Source organism: Camellia sinensis, chromosome 11 (assembly GCF_055761805.1).
Source record: "Camellia sinensis isolate YWXY chromosome 11, ASM5576180v1, whole genome shotgun sequence".
Classification (NCBI taxonomy): Eukaryota; Viridiplantae; Streptophyta; class Magnoliopsida; order Ericales; family Theaceae; genus Camellia; species Camellia sinensis.
In genome coordinates this window covers 32,829,106-32,852,498 of record NC_138971.1, presented here as the reverse complement: position 1 = coordinate 32,852,498, position 23,393 = coordinate 32,829,106, and the positions used below count along the sequence as shown (strand labels likewise).

At 38.7% G+C, this 23,393-nt stretch overlaps 1 protein-coding gene and 2 long non-coding RNA genes across 10 annotated transcripts in view; 2 read left to right on the top strand and 1 right to left on the bottom strand.

The window, feature by feature from the left end:
* LOC145801898 (uncharacterized) overlaps positions 1 to 23,393 on the top strand; it is a 598,157-nt gene that overhangs the window by 72,595 nt on the left and 502,169 nt on the right. The gene's annotated exons all lie outside the window — the stretch shown is intronic.
* Positions 1 to 23,393, bottom strand: part of LOC145801900 (uncharacterized) — a 117,016-nt gene that overhangs the window by 53,772 nt on the left and 39,851 nt on the right. The gene's annotated exons all lie outside the window — the stretch shown is intronic.
* On the top strand, positions 1,677 to 4,208 carry LOC145801899 (uncharacterized). The gene is made up of 2 exons (XR_014343721.1): positions 1,677 to 2,155; positions 3,091 to 4,208. It is a non-coding gene; the product is annotated as an uncharacterized LOC145801899 (long non-coding RNA).

The window sequence follows — 23,393 nt, the reverse complement described above, 5'->3', positions numbered from 1 at the left end:
ATGTTGAAAAAAGATTCATGTAGTTAACCTTACTTGATTGAGGCAAAAGATTAGTTCAGTTTGATTTGGTATAGTTATTTTTAGTTGAAGCACTTTGGTTTTTACCTCCCCATCCAACCTGATTACACAAGAAGAAATCTCAACCATATCAAAATTTCATACTCTGTAGTGTAGCCCAATGAAAAAAGAAGAGAGAGAGAGAGAGAGAGTCAAATGAACAATCAAAAGATATAACCATAAAATTAATATAACTGAACTATTGTTTAATTTGGCTCATTTTTGGTTTGTCTCCGTGCGCTTAGGCACAAGTTTGGTCCACTCAGGAACTCCTACAGTGTGCTTGGCCGCACGTACATCGGGGGCGCAGCTTGCTACCTTAGAAAAATTTAAACAGAGTATTTTACTTGGTTTGGGTAACTAGACTCCCATTCTTTGTATGCTTGAGTTTGGAATTTGTGGGAAAACTATTTGACTTGGATTGTACTTCCTAAAAGCTTTGCTTTGGTGTTTCCTAATTAGTTTTAGGTTAGATTAGAAGGAAACTTGTTTTGTTTTGGATTAGCTTTAGGAAGATAATTATTTTGGCTATAAATATGTGAAGACCTTCACATCTCTAGTTTGACTTTTCAGTTCCTTGGGAGACGCCATGGGCAGTTTTGTTGGTAGGCCTTCGAGTCTTTGGTTTGGCCTTTGGTCGGTTCCCTTTGATGGATCCGTCTTCGTTGGTCTTGGAAGATTTTTGTGAATCTTTGCTTGGCATTCTACTTCATATCTTGGTGGAGGTTTGTCATCCTCGGGGCCTCTTGGAGGTTGTTTTGACAGTATTCCATAGATTCTTGGTGATTTCTTTGAAGTCTTGATTTGTTGAGATTTTATCTCTCATTCTTAGTGAGTTAAAGAGTTAGGGATTTGTTTTTGTCTCTCTTTCGTCTTTACTAGGGGTCTATGGTTAAGTTTAACTGGATCTATTGGTGTCTCCTTGTGAGATTTATTCTTGATGTCTTTTGGTTGGAACTTCATTTACGTGAGACTTTTGTAGAAAGGATTTTGGATTTGGTGAGAGAACTTATATTTGAGTGGTGAGTTTTGTGAGAGATTTCTTCATCACCATTGTAGTTTTTTGGAGCATTGTTCTTTATAAATAATGGATCATTCCTTTTGCTTGTGGATGCATAAATCTTGGTGTCGTGTGATCGTTTCTATCTTTTGGATTTGCATAATTTGTATGATTCTTCTACTTTATATTCGAAACTATCAACTATCTTGATATTGTTGAATTTTCCCTAGGCTCTCCACACAACATCTACATCAAGGTTGGTGATAATATACAATATATGAATCTGAAAAAACTATAATTGATAGAAGTTGCTATTGTATCTAGGATTGACTGGTTTTATAGCAACTTTAACCATGATAATTATTTATTTATTTTATTTTTCTTTTTATGCTTCAAGATGGCAAATTGCCCATAGCAACACCCTACAAGAAATTTATGTTTCAATCAATACTAGAAAATCAATTGGTTAAAAAAAAAAAAAAATCCATGTAAATGTAATCACAATATACCTTTCTCCTAGTATATCGTGTCATGATTCAAACTTGTCGAATCGCTCAAGCATTTGGAAGATTGTAATGTTTTGTGTTGCAAGAGGCTAGAGAGGCGGCATTCCAAATGTGAGAACCCGAATATAAAAATTAAGTAAATAACTAAATAATAATTTTACAAATCTCAAAAATTTTATTATGAATCTTTAAGTGCAAATTAAATATTATTGGAGGATCTTTTAATTAATTTTAAAACCTAAAATAAATTTATGGTGAAAGTCTTCAATTTAAAGGCAAGATTTATTATTTAAAAATAAATAAATAAATAAATAAATAAAATAAAATTAAGTGTCAAATTAGTAAGCATATTTTGATCTAATAGTAGTTGTATTTTATTTAAATTAATGGAGAGATAAAATAAAATAAAATAAAACAAAGGACATTTTTGTCTAGAGTCATTTATGTTATGTATAACAAAGAAAAGAAAAGAAAAACCCTAGGTTCCTAATACATTCTATAGCAGCAGCCACACAGCCACGGGGAGGAAGAAGTTTGAGAGAAAAGAAGAAGAAAAAAGGGGATTGCAAACAAGGAGTAATTTTTGGGTGTGGTAGGTATCTTTCTTCTTTCTTTTTTTTTTTCTTTGTTTTTGTTCTTTATTCTTACTCTATTATTATTTAGATCATTGATGGAGAAGTTGTAGGTTTATGTATTTTGTATATATATATATATATACTGTTAAGAAATTTGAGGAGTTAAATTCATGTATAAAGAATGGTGTAATTCTTAGTCCAAAAATTCTGCACAGAATCACAAACTTTAAAAATCAAGAAACCATATCAAATGGATGAATTTTAATCTGAAATTTTTACAGTAGATCAATTACACATTGAATTGCATATCTGAATTTTTTCATAATTTTTGGGAGTCGAAATCCATATAAATTGAGGTATTCAAATCTGTCCAGGAAACCAGTCCGAAACAGTAAATTCGGGATTGTTGTTCTCTTTGGGTATAAATCCAAAAATTATCAAATTAGTGTCATTAGAACCGGTTATGAGTCTAGTTTCGTACGTTTTTGGCCTTGCATTGATTGCTCTTGTATATTAAGAGAACCGTTAATTTCTTTAAAGTGCTGCAGAAAACAACCTGTTTGGATATAATAAATTGTAGAAAATTATTTTGATAAGCAAATCAAGTGAAACCAATTGGGTTTGAAACTTAGGATATATTAGATCATATCTGGAGGTTATTGGAATTTTTCGAATAGCGTGGAGTGGATTTTGTAATTTTCAAAGTTAGCGAATAGATTGGGAAAACTTGTTTAAAACACTGTTTCATCTTAAAGTTTTTTTTAGTTAAGTTTCGATTGGAATCTATGTCTTGGGTGATTTTAGACCTTGAAGAACATGAACTTAGGTAATATTTAAGAGTAACGGTGAGCTGGGTTGAGTCGTGTTAGTGCGCTTTAGTTGAGGTTACTTAATTCTTATTCTTTAGTATTTTTAAATTAGTTGTGACGCGTAGTTTTTATACTTGGTTCAGGCCACTAGTTGGACTTTTACACTCTATTCGAGGATTATATTATTGCGTTTCAGGTGAGTAGTTTCATGCTACATATTTTTATAAATGCTCCCCTACCCTGAACTGTTGGAAAAATTAAATTGTTGTTTCATGATTAAACTGTTTTGATAAATTATTATATTATCAATTGAATCAAATTATTTCTGAAACATGTGTGAACTTGGCATACTGTAAACTATTTGTTTTGGTCTCATGTTTATAATGATGAACTACCATGTTTTGCGAAACTGATGTGTATTGATTATTGGGACCATGTGTGTATTTAGTCCAGGGAAATTATTCCACTGTGTGTGGTGACTCTGGCCACTAGGGAACAGATCCGGGTTGGGCCGTGATGACTCTAGTGCTCAACGATTGTAAGGAACAGACCTTTAAAAACAACTAGGTGACCTTCAATCGGATCGTCTTTGAGAAAAGGCCCAGGTGCCACCCTGAGGATGACTCTTAGTTCGGTATTGGATCCAACGGAGCTTATAGCCTGAGAAATGTGTGGCAGATTATTTGTTTTTATTGGTACCTAGAAAATTATTGGTGTTCATGTTATAATCTGTTTTAAGTGGAAAATGTCGTTTATCATGTTCTTGCGAGACATGAGTATTTTAAGTGTTGAATTGCGGAACCTTCTTTTTGAAACAGATTGTATTTACCAAACTGTATGCCAATCTAGTTTCTGTGATATATATCTTATTTTGGAATTGAACCCTGTTTTCAAAACTGTATTTACTATCCATGTTGCTACTCACTGAGCTATCAGCTGACTTAGTTGTTATCATTTCCAGGTGTTAGAAAGACTTAGAGTGGACTCATGGCGTAGCGGGGACTCAATTGCATGGACCTCTAGGGCATTCCTTTAGTTTAGAGTGTTATGTCAAGTTTGTGCATATTTATATTTGTTCTTATCGAAGTTCATTTAGGATTATTTTTGATATGTGGGTTGTTTATATCCCATAAGTTTGGATGGTTTTTTGATTACGGTTGATTTTGCCGTTTATAATTGTGACATGTCTGGATTGAGTTTTGGTTATTTATTATTAGACTATTGTTCAGTTGTTCAATGTGATTGGATTCGTGTTTAGGCTTACGTGTGCCTTGGGCTAAGTCCCTGTGGGCCACGGCCGGTCATGCCCGGATTTGGGGTGTGACACCAAATAATTTCTAGTTATGAAAGAACATGCTTTGAGGATAAGTTCTTTAGAAGTAGAAGACGATTCTTTGGATTGGAATCACTCGATCCTTAAAAGGCTTCCATTGATACTTAAGAATCTTAAGTAACATAAAGGGATCGGAAGCAATGCATTTAAGTTTCAGCCTCCCCATGGTTCAAACTTTGTTACTGCAACCATTGCCTTGTGTTTGACCTCCCACTTATGCTCCTAATGGAGATCACCATGATGATTTGAAAGATAAATAGTTAAAATAGATATTGCAGATACAAAAACACACCAAAGCAACACCATGATCTTGATTTTGAAAACTAGGACATTGGAGGATCAAAATCCAGATGAATTTTATGCTTCCAACAAGAATAAGGATGTTAACAAATTGCAAACTATCCCAACCATTGAAGTTTAGAGTTGCTTTTAGTAGCATTTCTGCTGCTGAACACATTCATTTTTGTTTCATTAGGTTCAAGGAGTCAAGGGTAGCTTCCTAATTTTCAGAATATTGGTTGTACCTCTGTTATATGGTCGTAATCTGGGTCATACTATTGTTTTCCATCTCATGAAAGGTGAATATCCTAGTTAGTACGATACATAGAGTATATATGAATTGGGAGCATGCTTATATTTTCTTCTGTAAAATGCCAGTGCCTAAATATCTCGTGCGATATCTGTAAAATAACTTTAGTTATCATCTGATGGAAAATACTATTTATAATCCTACAAGGCAAGTCATTTTCATCATAAAATCCCGGATATAAAGTTTTATTTGTTTTCGAAACTCAAATGATTCTAATTATATGGGGGGTTTTGGTCGTTATATTTAGATATTTTGGTTTTTAACTTCCATTTTCAGAATATAGTTTAATATCTGGAAGTTGACGAGCAGAATTATATTGATGAGGCTTACTTTTGAGTTGCGGCGTTGGTGCTCTCGTGGGACCATGGTTTGCTTTGTCATGAATCATATGTTATTTGTGAATTAAGAATTTAAAGATGATGCGTAGGATTGATTTACAAGGCTTTCTAAAATATCTCTTGCAGTTTTCTTGTGTATTAAAATGGTTACAGAAATGTTTATTCGTATTCATGATTAGCGGCCCTATTGAAGTATTATTGCATCTAAATGACTAACTATCGCAACAAAATTTTGACATCATGGGATCGTCAGAATATTTGCAGTGAAACAATGGATCAAGCTGGATTGAGAGCATATACTTCCGTCTTTCGGACCTTTTTTTTCCCCTTTCTGTTCTCCAAAACTTGCATGAGCAATCTGTGTTATGAATGATTGAATTTCTGAATTGGTCTCTGCTAGTCTCAGCAGTGCTCTTTGCCAAAAGAATTAGATAAATAGATAAATAGCAGGTGTTTGCATCAGAAGTGCAATTTATCGTCTTATGGCCTATTTGGATGTCCTTGGACTTGAAGGGCCCATTTCTTTTTCGCATATGGTCAGAATGTAGAAATTTATCTTCTTGAATAAGCCATTTGAGTCAATAGCAAGCATCTTTGAAATGTCGAATTTTGAAGTTGTCATGTCACCGGAACCAAACAATGATCTGTTTTCCTTAACGGCTACATCTAAACTTCATAAATTTTCACATAAAAAATTATAAAATTAGTGAATGAAGGTTTTTCAAATGCAAAAGGGCATTGAGACAACTGTTTAATGAATTATTGGATTTCAAATTTCATAGCTTCATAGAGTCTCAAGTTGAAGAGAACTCTAAAGGAACCAATGAGTGGTACCACATTATTGTAAGAATAGTAAAAAGTTGAAGGATGACAATGACGATCATGACAAGATTCAGCAGCGGTCTCTCAATGAAAATAATGATAGTATATCAGAAATGTCATCTCAAGAGAAGTTTTTACACGGAGGGTCTAAAAAGCAAAGTCAGTCTGAATATCCTCTTTGGAAGGTAAGATGAGCTACAAAAGAAAACAATCTGTTCTACATTTGAACTAGATTGGTTTTGGGCATTTCTTCAAATGTGAACCTAGAATTTTGATCAGGTGGCAGCTGCGCTAGACTAGAATTTTCAAAAAAAAAAAAAAAGAAAAGAAAAAATAGTTGTCTCTAGACACAAATGTGTACAAACACATGAGAAATATGTAGATCTTAATTGCGTGAAATGAACTATGGAATGCTCCTTTTCCAGAACATCGAACTCTGCAACTGCAAAATGTTGAAATTAAATAACTAATTTGTAATAAATTTTTTGTTTTGGGTTAGTTTGTAAATAAGTTTTGTAAGTTGTCTACTTGACAACTTGCATACAACCTGCTAGGATCATGCAGATTGATAGAATATTTTGTTGCAACTTGTGGGACACTTGGCTCATCCTCATTGGCTTAAGAAGTTGGCAGCCTTGCTTATATAAAGGCAAGAGCTCCTCACTTGTAAACACACCCGCAGCAAAGCAATACAAAGCATTTGCCCTTTCTCTCTATGCTCTCTCGGCTCTCTCTAAATTTTTTTAACTTCTCTGTTTAGAATTTTTGGGTCTCTCATTTCTTCTCTCTCTAGAATAATATTTACCTTAATATCAAAACTTTCGATGGTTTTTGCAACGGTTTAACCTAACACAAAAAAAGGAGAAAAACTTTAATTCCACAAAAAGTATTATTAGCAACGGTCTAAAACGCCGCCACAAAAATGGAATTAAATTAATATCGTATTTGCGATAATTTAAACCATTGCTAAAAATTTGAACTAATATGTATACACGCCAAGTTAACCCGTTGCTAATAAAATGTAAGGAAATGATGATTACATTAACGACGATTTCTTATTGTCGCAATAAAATTATTTTCATAAAATAAATATATATTTTATTAATTCATTCCCTATACAAATTATTAATATTTTCTAAAATAAAATATATTCACATCCACATCCACATTCATAATCACAAAATCATACGAATAATAATATATGTCCCCTGTAACAATTGTCAACCAAACATTCTTTACAAAAATATATAAAACATCCTCCAACAATACTAATAGTTTTTGATAATTCAAGAACTCAGATTTTTGTATCTAAAACAAAACAAAAGTATCGATAATACAAATAAAAAAATATATATATTATAGCTTGTTTTAATATCAACAGTAAGCTCCAATATCGATTTGCGAAGATATCATCACGTACTCAAAAGGGTTGTATCTGCAAAAAGAAACCAAAAAAAAATCATTTAAAATAATTAATTTCAAACTTATAGAAAATGTAAAACATTTGATATTTATTTCAAAAAATAAATAAATAAATAAATAAGATTGTAAGCTCCAATATTGATATGCGAAGATATCATCACGTATTCAAAAAGGTTGCATCTGCAAAAAGAAACCAAAATAAAAAATAAAAAATAAAAAAAATCATTTACAATATAATTAATTTCAAGCTTACAGAAAATATATAACATTTGATATTTATTTCAATAAATAAATAAATAAGATTGTAAGCTCCAATATCAATATGCGAAGATATCATCATGTACTCAAAAAGGTTGCATCTGCAGCAAAAAAAAAAAAAAAATCATTACCAATATAATTAATTTCAAACTTACAGAAAATATAAAACATTTAATATTTAATTCAATAAATAAATAAATAAAATTGTAACATATACATGAATCAAGCGCCACACAATGTGTGTGGGTGATTTTCCGACCACACTGCCCGCTTAGTGATCAGCTGGTGAGCACAGGCAGAATAGATGGTTTCAGCAACCTGTAACAGAAAGAAAAAGCTCCGGCGGTGGTTCTTCCACCCGGGGGCACTCCGACGATCAAGTCAGTATATCTCTCAAAGATAATCAAGTACTAAATTGAATACTCAAAACATAAATTGCATACCTTAGACCCACGGGGGTGCCTCTCTTTTATAATATACTCAATCCAAGTCCCACTAGAAGTATGACTTCTATGAACTCCAATTTACCGTTTACTCTGGACTCTTTAAGGGATAAAGATAAACTCCCTAAGAGCTTTATCCTTATCTGGGTTAAGTCCCCTCTTTGCCTTAGGACTCTTGTCCTTTATCTCGGATTCCGATATCTTCGGAGATGACCTCGGCTTCTCCGAGATGACCTCGGCTTAACTACCAGGGCACGTGGCACCTCGGCTGACACATCGGCGTCACCATGCCATGTGCTGGTATTCAGAAAATACATCCCCACAACTGCCCCCTAGGTTCTATTACCTCGGCATTCTGAGGTGATGGAACCTATTCCGATATTTTGTTACTTCTTTTCTGAGTAATGGCTCAAAAATTGATTTAGCCAAGATTATCCATTTTTAGCCGATGTGTTCTCTTCGGAGAACAAGGCTTCGATCGTACTCTCCCACGCGCATGAGCTGTCATGCACATCTTAACTGTTTCTTTTACGTGTTTCGTCTTCATTGGAGCGTGTTGGTGACGCGCCTGGAAGCTGTCTGTTCGTTCGTCTGTGCCGTCTGACGCGTGCATTACCCTAGGCGTAATGATTGCCCTAATTTTGCTGCCGTTTCACATTTTTGACAAAACTTTCCCTTTGCCTCTATCTTTCCTTCACTTTTTCATTCTGCCTTCTTGCTCTTTCTCTCTCTGTAAGTTCTTTCTTCTTCGAATCTGCCATCGCTTCAATCTTTCTTCTGGAACTGCTCTTAATCCCTCATTCTTGCGAAGCCTTCTTTTGCTGTTGTAACCAGTTTCTGAGCTCGGCGAGCATTGCCCCGGCTTCACTTGTTCCGGTAAGATTCATTCCCTTCAATGTTAATTTATCTTTCTGTGCTTTTGTCTGCCCGTCGCCATTACTGATTTTGTTCGAAGCCTTGGATTTATTTGTATCTTGATTTTGTGGCTATACTTTGAACTTCTATACTTTTCTTTTTCCATCATTCTCTTTGCCACTGTTCTTGAATCTGAAACTTCGTCTTTGTTTTCTCTTTTTTGTATCTGCCCCAGATTTGTGCCTTCAATCTTGATTTTTATAATTCTTAGGTTTGGGATTTGTACGTAGGACCTTCAAATTTAGGGAAAACTGAAATAAGCCTTATCAGCCATTTCTTAGATCTTGACCGAGGTTCTTGTAACCCTTCCTACAAACGCCCATCTTCTGAAACATATTTGACATAATGGGTATGTGGAGGCATAGGGTAAATACCCCAACGAAACTTGAATACTTTAGGCAGGAATTCTCTATTCCAGCCGATGTTCATCTTAAACTGGCTGGGGACAGTGATACTATCATGCCCACAGACCATACGATGCCCTTCCCTATAGTAGCTTTCACCGAATGTGGACTCCGGCTTCCACTTCATCCCCTTTTCCGTCATGTTCTTTATTTCTATAAGCTGAACCCCATGCAACTTACTATTAACTCCTATAGGGTAATCAATGGTGTTATAGCTTTAGCTAGGCAAGAGAACCTTAGAATTACCCTGGCCGACCTTCAATACTGCTATACCATGTGCCCTCTTGACCTGAAGGATAGGGGTTTCGTTTATTACCTTAAACCGAGATCTACTCAGTACAAAATCGTAGCTGACCTTCCAGACTCCAACAAGGGGGCTGGAGATGATTTTCTCATTGCTTCTGGAAATTGGGAGTTTGGCCCAGATGAAGATGTCCACCTCTACCCTCTTCCCCGAACAATTACAGAGGGCAAGAGTAAGAGCCCTGAGTCAACACTTAGTTGTTTTTATTTAGGTCCTTAATATTTTTTGTTTCTGACGTCTGTTTCTTTGTCTTGCAGATCTTCATCAGCCACCGAAAAATTTTCGTCAATCCTTCTTCCCAGGAACAGATCTGAAAACACTTCTTAACCTTCCTATCCATAAACGAAAAGCCCCAGTATTATTAAACTTCATCCCCACATACAAATCCACTTTACCCGACATCCCAAGGAAAAGGAAGAAAAGCCTTTCTCCACCCACGGCCACAACTCTAACTGCTTCTACATCTCGAACAGATCAAGAGTCCACATCTGACCCAGCCGATCTTCCATCAACTTCGCCCCCTACTTAATACCAATTCCTGAACATAAACGTCGAAGAAGGCTTGTAAAGACTGCCAAGATGGTTCGTCCAAGGCCCGTCGTTCAAGACCTTCTCGCCGATCTTCCAACTGACGCCGAGGCCGCACCAGTGCAATTAATGCTCCCACCCAAACAAAAGAGAGTTAAAAAGGCTCAGCCTAAGGCCAAGGCTACAGATGCCGAAGCTGAGGATGCTGTGCCTATTTCAAAGCTGGCAGAAAGCAGGAAATCAGCCTCTGTCTCCACCAAGAGGTCAGCTGAGGGTCAACCCTCAGGATCTACACAATCAAAGAGGCCAAGGTCATCGTCTGCGACGACCTCGGCGTCAAAGAAGCCCGATGTCCCATGGGCTCCCGAATTAACTCTAGAGGATAGGCCTATCATGGCCAGTGAAAGTGCCGACAATATTAACGTTGGTGTCGCCCTTAGTACTGCTCTCCTCCTTCCTAATGATTTGGAGCGAAATGCTAAGCTTAGTGAGTATGAGAATTATGCTCTCATGCTCCAACATTGTGTTCATGTAAGTATTTCTGTTTGTATTTGTGATCTTTGCCTCCGTTTTTTACTGATAATATTGTCTAACACTTCTGTTTTTCTGCAGGCCATTCAGCATGCCCATTCATTTTCCATGCAATCTTTTGAGAATCGTCAAAAGTTGGTTGATATGAAAAGGGAAGCGTCTTCCATGAAGAGAGAGATAAGGTCCCTTGAAGCAAAAATGAAGAAACTGGAGGATCAAGCCGAGGCTGCAACTAAAGTTCAAACTTTAGCTCTTGAGAAGGCCGAAGCTGCTGAAGCTGTTAGAAAAGTTACTGAGGCCGAGAAAAGAGAGGCCGAGGTTCAGAAGGCCCAGGCGGAGAAAGAACTCCAGCAAGCTCTTGCTACCAAAGAGGCCGAAGTCAAAGAGGCCGATGAAAAGGCCTACGCTCAAGGTATGGCCGACGTCGCAGAAGACTACAAGCTTCAAGTCAAGCAGGCATGCAACAGGGGATTTTCCCTTGGTTGGATGTCCTTGATAAAGAAGCTTGATTTTCCTGCTGACTCGCCATTGCGTCAGGCCGACGCTATTCCTTTACCATTTCCTCCACCTCTTCCTGAAGGTGAATCAGAGTCTGAGGCCGATGCCGTGGATGAAGATGAAGAAAAAGATGATGGTGAGGCCTTGGTGAGAAAACCCAAGGGTGCTGCCGAAGCCAAGTCCCCTCCTCCTGCTGAGCAGGTTATGGACTTAACTTTGGATGAGGAGGGAGATAAGGTTGAGGGGGCACCCCAGGAGACTGCCGCTGGGCAATTACCGTCCAATCTTCTCTTGATAGAAAGAAGTGTTGAGTCAACAATAGCAGAGATTGATGCCGAGATCCAAGCGGAAAAAGTGGCCGACGATATACTACCAGAGTCGTCCGAGGTCCCAGTCCCTGCGGTGGCTAACACTGAAGAATCTTGAAAAAATGTTTTTTGTACCTATTTCCTTCTTTTTCTGTTTCTTTGCGTTTTGTACTTTTTTACTTTCTGGATAATGCAAAAACTCCTTCTTTTTGCCGACGTGGTTTTTTTTTAATATGTAACTGCAACAGTTCTTCTTCTGGATGTTTTAATCTTGTGATATTCTGTTGACTGCTTCTGCATAGTCTTGTACTTAGAAAATTTTTTGCATGCTTCTTTATATTGCTTCCTTTGTGCAATCTTCTCGGGGTTACATACCTCGGGTATAACCATAAAAACTTTTATTTCGGCAAGATACTGTCCTGCAATCTTTTCATAAATTTCAACAAGTATAGAACATATATTTCGGAATGTAAACTTAGTATGCTTCTTCTTAAGTTTCAACAAGCATTAAATGGTAATCTTAGTCTTACCTACTTGTAAATTGCTAAAAATTTCAACAAGTAGTGAACAATATACTTAGCCTTTACTTTAACCTGTAATTTTCTGTATATCTCAGTGGGTGATCATATGTCGGCTTAACATAAACTTGTAAATTGCTACAAATTTCAACAAGTGTTAAGCATCTTCTCTAGGTTTTAAACAACCCATATATTGCCATGATAATTTAAGCAATAATCTCGGTCAATCTTCGACTTGTAAAAAACAAGTGAAGATAAGGAATCAGCTTAATTCCAACTTGTAAATTGCTACAAATTTCAACAAGTGAATTAAGGAATAATCTCGGCTTAACTTCAACTTGTAAATTGCTACAAATTTCAACAAGTGAAGATAAGGAATCAGCTTAATTCCAACTTGTAAATTGCTACAAATTTCAACAAGTGAATTAAGGAATAATCTCGGCTTAACTTCAACTTGTAAATTGCTACAAATTTCAACAAGTGAAGATAAGGAATCAGCTTAATTCCAACTTGTAAATTGCTACAAATTTCAACAAGTGAATTAAGGAATAATCTCGGCTTAACTTCAACTTGTAAATTGCTACAAATTTCAACAAGTGAAGATAAGGAATCAGCTTAATTCCAACTTGTAAATTGCTACAAATTTCAACAAGTGAATTAAGGAATAATCTCGGCTTAACTTCAACTTGTAAATTGCTACAAATTTCAACAAGTGAAGATAAGGAATCAGCTTAATTCCAACTTGTAAATTGCTACAAATTTCAATAAGTGAATTAAGGAATAATCTCGGCCTAGCTTTGCCTGAGTTTGATATGTTTTCAGTAAACATCCATGCATAACTTAGTCAATCATACATGTTGAAAAGATTCTTGAAAAGACTTTATTGATGATATCGGCCGAACAATGATGTTTTATCTAATGATAGAAAAATTTCAAATTACAAGTATTCCAAGGTCTGGGCAATGCTTTGCCCTTATTATCCTCAAGTCGATAAGCTCCATTGCCTAATACTGAAGTAACTCTGTAGGGTCCTTCCCAGTTTGGGCCAAGCTTGCCCTCCCTGGGATCCTTCTTGTTCCCGACGACTTTTCTTAGGACTAGGTCGCCAACTTGAAAATCTCTTGGATTAACCTTCTTGTTGTAAGCTCTGGCAAGCTGTTGCTGGTATACTGCGAGCTAAATTGCAGCTTTCTCTCTTCGTTCTTCCAACAAATCCAGGTCTCGGGCTAAGAGTATGTCATTGGTGCCATTCTCTACTCCCTGGGTTCTGATCCCTGGGATGCCGATCTCTAATGGGATGACTGCTTCTGTGCCATAGGCCATGGTAAAGGGGAATTCTCCTGTTGATCTTCTCGGTGTAGTCCGATATGCCCAAAGTACGTTGGGCAACTCGTCCACCCACTTTCCTTTTGCTGCCTGCAGCCTTTTCTTTATTCCATCCAGGATTACTTTGTTGGATGCTTCTGCTTGCCCATTGCTTTGAGGAAAACTTGGTGTTGAGAAATAATTCTTGATCTTGAATTTTGCACAAAAGTTTTTGATAAGTTTGCTGTCGAACTGTGTTCCGTTGTCGGCAACAATTGCTCTTGGAATCCCGAATCTGGTGATAATGTTTCTCCATATAAAATTCTTGACGTCCACATCTCGGATTTTGGCAAGAGGTTCTGCCTCTATCCATTTTGTAAAGTAGTCTGTTGCTACCAGCAAGTATTTTCTCTGCCCAGTTGCCTGGGGAAGTTGTCCGACCAGATCCATGCCCCATTGGGCAAACGGCCAAGGGCTGGATACTGGGTTTAGGTCGGCGGCTGGCTGATGTATCAAAGGTGCAAACCTTTGACATTGTTCACACTTCTTTACATAGGCTTCGGCATCCTTTTGCATGTAGGGCCACCAATACCCCTGGGTAATGGCCCTGTGGGCTAACGATCTGCCCCCAGCATGGCTTCCACAAATTCCTTCATGAATCTCATAAAGAAAATCTTCAACCTGCAAAGGGTGTACGCACCTTAAAAGTGGTCCAGTGAAGGACCTCCTGTAGAGATGGCCTTTTGCTGTTAGGCTGAATCTGGCCGATTTCAACCTAATTTTATGTGCTTTTTTATGGTCTTCTGGCAGCTTCCCCTCTTTTAGGAATGCAATGATTGCATCCATCCAGCTTGGTCCAAAGCCCACGTACATTGCTTCTTGTTCGGTGCTCTGTTTATCTATGCTCGGGGCCGATATGTAGTCGATCATAACTGTCCTTGTTTTTCCAGTTTGAATTGAACTGGCCAAGTTGGCCAACGCGTCGGCGTGGGTGTTGTCATCTCGGCTAACTTGGAGTAATCTGCAGTTCTGGAATAGGGCTGCCAGTCGGATGACTTCCTTTGCATATGCCGACATTCTTTCGTCTCTGGCTGCAAATTCTCCTATTGATTGGTTAACAATGAGTTGTGAATCACAAAAAATAATTACCTCATCTGCTTCTGCTGCTGCTGCTAGTTTTAGCCCTGCAATTAATGCTTCATACTCTGCTTCATTATTGGAGGCTTTGAACCCCAGACGGATGGACTGTTCTACAATTTCTCCATCTGGAGATATCAGCAGTACTCCTGCTCCTGCTCCCTGTCGGTTTGAACTTCCATCGACGAATAGTCTGAATGAATCGCCGATGTAGATGCTGCATGGTCTGAGCTTTTCTTTCTCTTGCTTTTTTGTCTTTGACTGGGATTCTTTTTGCTTGTTGGGGCGATGCTCATCTCGGCTCGACGGAGTCCGAGGTGTGATGGCTTCAGGTGTGAGTTCTGCGACGAAGTCGGCCAAAACTTGGCCCTTTATTGCTGTTCTCGGCCTAAATTCTAGGTCAAATTGGCCCAGTGTTACTGCCCATTTTGCTATCCTTCCTGTTAAGTCTCCTTGATGTAACAAGGACTTCAGTGGGTGCTCTGTTAGGACCACAATCTTGTGTGCCTGAAAGTAATGGCTCAATTTCTTTGAAGCCATTACCAAGGCTAGCATTAATTTTTCCAGTGGTAGGTATCTTGTTTCTGCGTCAGCCAAAGTCTTACTTACATAATAGACAGCCTTCTGCTCCCCTTTTTCCTCTCGGATTAGCACTGCACTGACTGCGTGTTCAGAGACTGCTAAGTACAAAAACAATTCCTCCCCTGGAACTGGGTTAGAAAGGACCGGGGTTGTGGTCAAGTACTTTTTTAGGTCGGCTAAGGCAGCTTCACATTCTTCTGTCCATATGAAGTCTGTGGCTTTTTTCACCAGGTTAAAGAAGGGTCTGCACTTGTCTGAGCTTCTGCTGATGAATCGGTTTAGGGCTGCGGCCCTTCCAGTGAGCACTTGAACTTGCTTTGCCGATGTTGGACTCTGTAGTTCCAGGATGGCCTTGATTTGGTCTAGGCTGGCCTCAATGCCCTTTCTTGTTACCAGATATCCTAGAAATTTACCTGACCCAACTCCAAAGGCACATTTCGAGGCGTTGAGTCGGAGCCGATATCTTTTGAGTATGTCAAAGACCTCTTTTAGGTCGGCAAGATGACCTTTTGATTCCTTGGTCTTTACAACCATATCATCGATGTAAACTTCTACCGTTTTGCCAATCAGGTGTTTAAACATCTTTGTCACTAACCTCTGATAGGTTGCTCCTGCGTTTTTCAGCCCAAACGGCATTACCCTGTAACAGTACAGGCCTTTCGGGGTGATGAACGCGGTCTTCTCCTCATCTGGAGGGTACATAGCAATCTGGTGGTACCCTCTGTATGCATCTAAAAAACTCATCCTTTCATGTCCCGAAGTGGCGTCTACCAGTTGGTCGATTTTGGGCAGAGGAAAGCTGTCTTTCGGGCAAGCTTTGTTGAGGCTGGTAAAGTCTACACAAACCCTCCACTTGCCATTCTTCTTTTTTACTACTACTGTGTTGGACAGCCATGTTGGGTACTGAACTTCTCGGATGGCCCTGGCTTCAAGGAGTCTGTCTACCTCTTCTTCTACTGCTTCGACATGCATCAACGTCGGCCTTCTGGCTCGTTGAATCACAGGCTTTGCCGATCTGTCGACATTCAGACTGTGGCAAGTGACCTCGGGGTCAATGCCAGGCATTTCATAAGGTGTCCAGGCGAACGCCTCTATGTTTGCTCTTAAAAAATTTTCCAATTCTTTTTCCTCTTCTCTAGCTAGGCCTGAGCCGAGAAGAAAAAATCGTTCTTCGTTGCCCTCCTGGACGAGGATTTTCTTTAGCGCCTCTTCGCTTTTCTCGGCTGGTTCTTTCCTGACGTCTTCTAGGACTTCCATGTCCTCATCTTCAACTTCTGCTTTCTTTGGCTCCCGTATACTACAGGTGGACTTTATTGCTACCATGGAGCAATTCTTGGCTTGTAGTTGATCCCCTTTGACTTCTTCAATCCCATGCTCTGTTGGGAATCGGAGCAGTTGATGCAACGTCGAGGGAACTGCCCCCATTGCATGCAACCACGGTCTTCCCAGGATGATGTTGTATGGTGAGGGTGTGTTAATTACCAGGAATTCCGTCCTGATCTTCTTAGTGCCGGCTTGTATCTCCAAGCTTGTTGCACCCAGTGGCCATGTCGGCGTCCCATTAAAGCCGACCATCGGGCCGCTGGATTGTTCTAGGTCATCGGGGTGAAGGCCTAGCTCTTTGTAACATCTGACATACATGATGTCACAGGAGCTGCCTTGGTCTATTAGGATGCGTTTTACTTGGCACTCCCCAACCTGGAGGGATACTGCCAAGGCATCATTATGCGGATGTTGGACCAGTTCTAGGTCGGCTTCTGTAAAGGCTATCATCGGCCCTTGGCCTTCTTCTGGCCGATGTCTCTTTTCCCCGATTTGGTAGATATGCTGTAAATGTCTTACCCTCTGGGTTTCTCCTCTGACTTCGTTTTCGTTGACCCTTGAGTGGATCACGTTAACCACCCTCGGTTCTCCTGCTTGTGGTAGCTGTGCTGGGGGAGGGGGTGCTGCTGGTGCTTGAGGCAACCTTGCCTGCTCTTTCCTTGTTCTGGCCTCATCGACCAGGTCCCTCAGAAGGCCTTGTCTTACCAGGTCCTCCAAGTGTGCTTTTAAGGCTCTACAACCTTGAGTTGGATGCCCTTCTTCATTGTGGTAGGCACAACGTCTGCCAACGTTCCTACCCATGAATTCCCCCGGTGCTCTTGCCGGAGCCCTGAAATAAGGTTGATTTCGAATTCGATCTAAGATTTTATGGATCGGGATCCGGAATACCGTTGTTACCGCCTGTTTATTTCTTAATTCTATTTCTTGTTTGGTCGGCCCATTGTTAATTCGGCCTCGCTTTGGCGAGCCGTTTCCCTTTTCCTGTTTTATCTCTTTGTTTCCCGATGTGTCTTCCTCGGCCCTGGCGTATTTCTCAATTCTTGCCATGAGTTCTTCCATGCTTTTTGGCAATGTTTTTGCCAAAGACTTTCGTAGTGGGCAGTCATCTTTCAGGCCATTCTTGAAAGACACGACTGCTACTTCCTGGTTGCATTCGGGTATTCGGTTGAACACCTCGTAGTATCTCTTCGCATAGGCCCTAAGGCCTTCTTCTTTGGTGATTCTTAGGGCCATCAAAGCATCAACCCTCAGGGGTTGCAGCTTGTTGGTCACGAACCTGGCCACAAACATCTCGGCCAAGCCTTCCCATGTCTTTATGCTTCCTTTTGGTAACTTATGGAACCAATCAGATGCAATTTCCCCAAAGGATGAGGGGAATACTTTGCAGAGCAACGGCTCGTTCCCGCTATATAGTGCCATTGAATTTAGGTATAGCCCAACATGAAAGTTTGGATCTGACTTACCATCATAGATTTGAAACCTCGGCATACTGAATCTCTTGGGCGGTTCGAATTTGTCCAGTTCCACCGAGAAGGCTGTCTTCGATTTTACTGGGGAGTTTACCTCGGCTTCTGCATTCTGCTGCCTCCTTTTGAGGTAGTCCCTTAGGTCTTCTTTGCTCCTCCCTGGAGCTCGGCTGTCTTTGGATTTTAATCTTTTTGGCACACTACTTTCGGCCTCGAGGTGGGTCCGTTTGGGTCTTTCTTCATGGGTTGTGTCAAAGTGGAGTATTTGCCCCTGAACATGTCGATGTTCTTTGGGGTCTGGATTCTTCATGTGTTGCGTCCTTCGGGACTCTTCTTGCCTCGGCTTTTCCCGTCCGACTTCCCTGGAAGGCCGGTGAGAATGCCTTCCGCTCCTGGTATGCTGAGGGACCTCGGGGATTGTTTTTCTTCCACCCTTCTGGGTGTTGGTCGCTGGTATCGGCGTATCTTGCAGCGGGTACGGTGGCTGCATTACATTATTTTGCATCATGAAGTTGACGACTGACTGAAGGTCTGCCAACTTGTTCGCCAATTCTTTTACTTCCTCATCCCTCCGTAGGCACCTGTCCCTCCATACCTGGAGGTTATCTTCATTGTAGTACTTTCCTTGGTTTGTTCTTTTTGACGTGTCGCCTTCCAGGTTTACGTCGTTCTCTCTGTGACCCTGGTCACGGGCTTCTGTATTGTGGTTGTTTCCTTCAATGTCAAGATCAATTGGTCCGTTACTCCCAGAAGGAGCGTCATCCCCAATATTTTCCTGCTGTCCATTACTGGCCATCTATTCTTCCTTCGTTCCCACAGACGGCGCCAAATTGTGTGGGTGATTTTCCGACCACACTGCCCGCTTAGTGATCAGCTGGTGAGCACAGGCAGAATAGATGGTTTCAGCAACCTGTAACAGAAAGAAAAAGCTCCGGCGGTGGTTCTTCCACCCGGGGGCACTCCGACGATCAAGTCAGTATATCTCTCAAAGATAATCAAGTACTAAATTGAATACTCAAAACATAAATTGCATACCTTAGACCCACGGGGGTGCCTCTCTTTTATAATATACTCAATCCAAGTCCCACTAGAAGTATGACTTCTATGAACTCCAATTTACCGTTTACTCTGGACTCTTTAAGGGATAAAGATAAACTCCCTAAGAGCTTTATCCTTATCTGGGTTAAGTCCCCTCTTTGCCTTAGGACTCTTGTCCTTTATCTCGGATTCCGATATCTTCGGAGATGACCTCGGCTTCTCCGAGATTACCTCGGCTTAACTACCAGGGCACGTGGCACCTCGGCTGACACGTCGGCGTCACCATGCCACGTGCTGGTATTCAGAAAATACATCCCCACACAATGTATCTTCCAACAGCTTCTCTAACTATTCTTAGACCTCGGGATGATGTTTCCAAAAGAGTGTTTGGCTTTTTCGCTTTTAAGACAAAGGACTCTGCAATATTCAGGGCCAATTGGAACTCCATCAATTTCACACAACAGATCGTTATTAATAAGAAGCCCCTCCGCCAATTGGACTATTGGTATATGTGAACTATCCAAAGAAACTTTAATTACATCCTACAATGATGATAATACTATTAAAATTAGGTAGTGATTGAACACATTGCGTTATAATCTAACAATAATCGAATAAACACAAAAGATGAAAAGTAAAGTTTCTAAAGGACTTGTTTTCACAAACAAGAATTTGGCTTTAGATTCAAAATCGGAACTGGTTTTGAGTTTCGTCCTTTTCTACAATTCATTTGTGCCTCGTTAGTCAAATGTGTCAAGGTTCGTTGACATCTGACGCTGTTTGAGCATTTTAGTGTGTCAACCCGTTCGAAAAAAGTTTCAAGAGGACAAGTTTTCACAAACTGAAATTTGGCTCTAGATTCAAAACCGGGAATCGGTTTCGAGTTCCATCTTTTCCTACAAGTCATTTATACCTAATTAGTCATGTGTGTCAAGTTTTGTTAACATCCGACGCCATTTGAGCATTTTAGTGTGTCAACCAGTTCGAAAAAAAGTTTCTAAATGAAAAGTTTTCACAAACAAAAATTTGGCTCTAAATTCAAAATCGGAAATCAGTTTCAAGTTCCGTCTTTTCCTACAAGTCATTTGTGTCTAATTAGTCAATTGTGTCAAGTTTCATTGACATCCGACGCCGTTTGAGCATTTTAGTGAGTCAACTGGTTCGAAAAAGAGTTTTTAAAGAACAAGTTTTTGTAAATGGAAATTAGACCTTAGATTCAAAACCAGGAGACAGTTTTGAGTCTCGTTTTCTCCTACAAGTCATTTGTGCCTAGTTGATCGTATGTGTCAAATTTTGTTGACATCCAACGCCGTTTGACCATTTTAGTGAGTTAACCGGTTTGGAAAAGAGTTTCTAAAGGACAAGTTTTCATAAATGAAAATTAGGCTCTAGATTCAAAACCAAGAAACGATTTTGAGTCCTGTCTTCTCCTATAAGTCATTTGTGCCTAGTTCGTCATGTATCAAGTTTCGTTGACATCCGATGCCGTTTGACCATTTTAGTGAGTCAACCGGTTCGGAAAAAGAATTTCTAAAGAACAAATTTTCACAAACAGAAATTAGGCTCTAGATTCAAAACCGGGAATCGTTTTCGAGTCCCCTTTTTTTCTTACAAGTCATTTGTGACTAGTTAATTGCGTGTGTCAAGTTTCGTTGACATCTGACGCTGTTTGACCATTTTAGTGAGTCAACCGGTTCAAAAAAAGTGTTTCTAAAGAACAAGTTTTCATAAATGGAAATTAGGCTCTAGATTCAAAAACGAGAATCAGTATAGAGTCCCGTTTTTTCCTTCAAGTCATTTGTGCCTAATTAGTCATGTGTGTCAAGTTTCGTTGACATCCAACACCGTTTGACTATTTTAGTGAGTAAACTGGTTCGAAAAAAAAGTTTCTAAAGGACAAGTTTTCACAAATGACAAGTTTTGAAATTGTTTAAAAGTTTTACCTTATCATCTGGTGTGCTGTATGTGAGTTCTCATTGGCCTCATAATCCCTAGGTTCATAGTGGCCACTCAATGCATCCAGTACCTATGATATTCACGGTATAATTTGTTAATCGTATTTATATTCAATAATAGAATTGTGCTGAAATTAGAATTTTTTTTTTCTTTTGAACTCACTGAAATTAGATATTTATAAAACATAATTTATATCAAAACGTGCTTTGAAGTTTGAATGGGAATTACTTTTGTAGCAATAAAAAAGAGTATTCATGTTCTTATCTCTCAAAGAGGTGCCCATTCTAGGGATCAAAGCATGCCCCAAGTAGGAAAAGCACTTACTAAAAGGATAGCTTCCCCACTTCTCTTTCAAGATAAGAAACTTAAAACTATTAAGAACACAAAATTAAAATACAGAAGAAATTACAAAAAATATATAATAATGTCTTAAATGTAAATGTTTTCATACTTACATATAATTTCAGTCTTCCGTTATATTTTTTATGAATCATTATAAAATCTACTCACCAAACCATCCATCTCTAATATTTGGGACATTGATGGATTTTGTCATCCAATTCCCCTATCAAGTGCATGTGCGTCACACACACGTGGGTGCCATTGGCTTGTCAGTAGGGTTATAACAAACACCCTTTGCTAGAAGGGCCACACCAATGTCCAATTTTTTGATGATAGGCTAAATTTTGTTGTCTAGAGAGAGTGACAAATTAGAAATGGATTAAACTAACCGTTGAGAAAATTACAGAGCAAAATTGATGCAATTGAAATTATAGTTATCAAATTATAAAATTATAAAAGGTGAGAACAAAACACACATTGTGATTAGTTAAAATAGTATGATGCACTATATTTAAAGTATGATAGACCCATTTAAAATGAAAAACTCCACTATTTTAACCAATCATAGTCTGTTTTATTCAGATATGTTATCAAGTGTATACAAATTTGGACTCAAAATTAACTAATATGAAGGTAACCCATATGCCTCCCATTCTAGGGACGATTTACTAAGGCCTCACCATGTTCTGTCCAAGGATTATACCAAGGGTTGTAACTTGTACCCACCATCTCATGAATCAGACACCACATTTGAACATCAATTTGATGTTTCATGAGATGCAAAGTGTAAAGAATATCAGTAGTTTTGGTTCATGAATCAAGTTTATCAAATTCATTTCATCATAGTTCGTTCAATTCCTATCATTCCACATAATGCTTCAACACCGTGTCGAGGATCATATAATGGCTTGTGCCCACCATTTTATGAATCTAGTGCTAAGGACTCTGATCCCCTACTTCCCCAATAATCTCACATACCTATGTCTGAAGATATGACAAAAACTTGATTTTATTCGTTTACAACCCTACTCACCCTTAAACATGTCATGTATAGGCTTTTGCACATGTTATAAACAAAAAAAATTACCAGACAATATTGGTTCATGAAAACTAATAATGATCTTCTATCATAAAATTATGTCTCTCTATTCCTAATATATTTTCAATCAAACATGGAGAGAATCTAAAAATGCAAAAATTCCAAACACGCTATGGGACTCAAAAGTGTATTGGAACATGGGACATGACTTTTGGAGTGATAGTATATATGTTGACAAACAATTTTAGTTATAGACTACACATGGGATTTGATTGTCCATGGGATTGAATGTTCTTACTTAGAAACATGTAATCATGCTCTGTTTATGGCTGCTCTAAAATGGGCCACCAATACAGTGATGGCTGCACTATTCTATTTTGCTTATTCTTAAGAATGTAGACAAAATTTAGCAACAATACTTGGAATTTGATGCATCTTATGAACTCTGCTTAATTTTTTATAATTTTGTTACCAACATAAAAACTAAACACATAAATAAAATAATATCTGAAATCTATGCCAAAGCCTCCCTATTACTTCTGTTCACTTCATTAGTTTTCTCTATAATAATGCACTATGGCAAGAGAGAATTTTTAAAAATATAGATAATTCATTTGTATATGTCATAAACCTCAAGTGAATCTACTTGGAATCTGAGCTTATTTGGTTTGGTTTTATAAGTTTTGGTCTTTTTATCTTTTCCTCTTCTCTGCATTCCCCTCTATATTTGTGGAATGCATGTATTTTATGGGTCCTAAGGTTGTTTGTTCTTGATATGATGTTCTCAAAATTTTCTTTCTTCAAGTAGCTTGTGGTTCGGTAAATGAATTACATGTAGACCCATCTGAAATTGCAGGGAGTGGCAGCCCATTAAATTTGGAATGACTGCCCAAAGCATATAATGATGCTTTCAATTCTTTGCCAACGATGCATATAAATTAACAAGAAGCACCATAGGAAGGTAGAAATATGCAAAATCAGCAAGTTTTTTCAGCTGATCTTGGTGGAAGAATGTTTTCAAAATCATGTCCTGAGACGTTTGTTTGT